The sequence below is a fragment of the Theobroma cacao genome, chromosome 5 (genome assembly GCF_000208745.1).
Source record: "Theobroma cacao cultivar B97-61/B2 chromosome 5, Criollo_cocoa_genome_V2, whole genome shotgun sequence".
NCBI lineage: Eukaryota > Viridiplantae > Streptophyta > Magnoliopsida > Malvales > Malvaceae > Theobroma > Theobroma cacao.
Window position 1 is genome coordinate 10162650 of NC_030854.1, and position 1969 is coordinate 10164618.

The following is a 1969-nucleotide window of genomic DNA, read 5'->3' on the forward strand; positions in this document are numbered from 1 at the left end:
TTTTTTTTTTTTTTTTTTTTTTGTATAACTTGTCTTTGGATTTTGGTTTTGCTTTATTGGACTTTCCATTTTATCCAAACTTCCTTTTTTAAAAAAAAAAAATTTATCCGCTTTGGCTTTTGTTTTTCTTTATGCCCTTGTATTTCTTTTTCTTCCTTTCTTTCTTTTTTCAATTTTTTATGTTAGGTAATTATTATATTATTTTTCTCATTATTTTTTATAATTTCTTGATTATATGGAGAAATATTTTTTTTATTTTGTTTTCAATTTTATAAAGTGTTTGACATATTGATTTTTTTTATATCATTTGAGAAAGAAAAACTCAAATATGAAATTTTTTTTGAAAAGTAAGGCATGACTACTATTATACTTCATCCGCTTTAATTTGAATGTTTATTTTACTAGTTCGGAGTGTTTCAAAATAATATTCACTTTCTCAAAAAAAAAATATTTTTTTCAATGTTATCTTTCATTAAATTACTAATTTTAGATAAAATCATTGAACATAATGTTTAAAAATCCATAAACTATTTAAGAAAAATTAAAAAAGATATTATTCTTCTATTGTGTTCAATTAAATTCATATACTTTTATTTTAGGTTAAATAAACTCTTATAATTAAAGATTGATTAATTATCATTATTCAAAATGTCACATATCATGTTATGTTCATATAATGCTAATATGAAAAGTGAAAAGTCTCACGTGATCACATCATCATGTTACATGTTACATCATTGTCGACTATTGTGTTAGCATTTTGCATCATCTACACATAACATAAAACGAAAAGTAACATTTTGGCTAATAATATAACTGTTAATTATGAAAGTTTTTTTTTAATAGTAATCTTAAATGTTTATTTAATTCAAATAAAAAATTACAAAACTTAATTAAAAGTAATAAAAGAATAAAAATTTTATTTAAATTATGCTAAATAGTTCAAAAACTTTTTAAAATAATATGTCATGATTTAGGTTGTATGTCATTTTAAGAATAAAATTTATTTTATAAAAAAATCAAATATTTTATTTAAAAAATTGTGTACTATTTATAAGTTATGTATTCAATTTTGGAGGAAAAGAATAGTATAGATTTACTGAAGATGACGCATGATGATGCTAAATGTGAACACAGGTGGTGTAGCATCAAAGTTCAACCAATTAATTCGTGGATATTTACGGATAACAATGTATAAGTTTTATATTGTTAATGAGATGTGCATGCATACCTATAATACACATTTAACTTGCATAAGATTATGACTTTATGAGCACTCTGTTCTTAATATTCGTATGCTTTCAAGCATTTGCATATAATTTGACACTCTAATCTGTAACAATATGCTTATAAAGAAAAAGAATAATCCAATATTATACAAAATAAACAAAGAATTATTAATTGCTACTATATTATCATCAAAGACTATGTGCTATATATAAATTTTGAAAAAATATATACATTATAGAATAAATTGAAAAATCCAAATATTGGGGCATCAATGTTATAGAATATATCAAATATAAGGAGACCGTTATAAAAGGAAAAAAAAAAAAGGGGGTAACTTATAGTTAATACTGAATAGGAAGAGAAAAAGGTGGATGTGTATTTGCATATGATTAATTTGATTAAATTTTACTATTTTTATTTTCTTCTAAAAACCAAAAATTGCCATTATAATCTTCACTTGTATTCACAAAAAATTCCATCTCTAATCAAACGGTACTCATTTTGAGGACGTGTGTATATATATTAATTCAAATAATTTAAATTATGAATTTTATTTCTTTTAGTGCTCTCAACTTTTAAATTTTTTTATTTACTAAGTGATAACATTTGATTTACTAATGATGTATAAAATCTATATACGGAGAATGCATATAAATATAAACTCTTTAAATAACCAAATTGTGAAATAATTGTCTTCTTTCTGCCTCTTGAGAGTTAATTATAAACATATACGGATTAG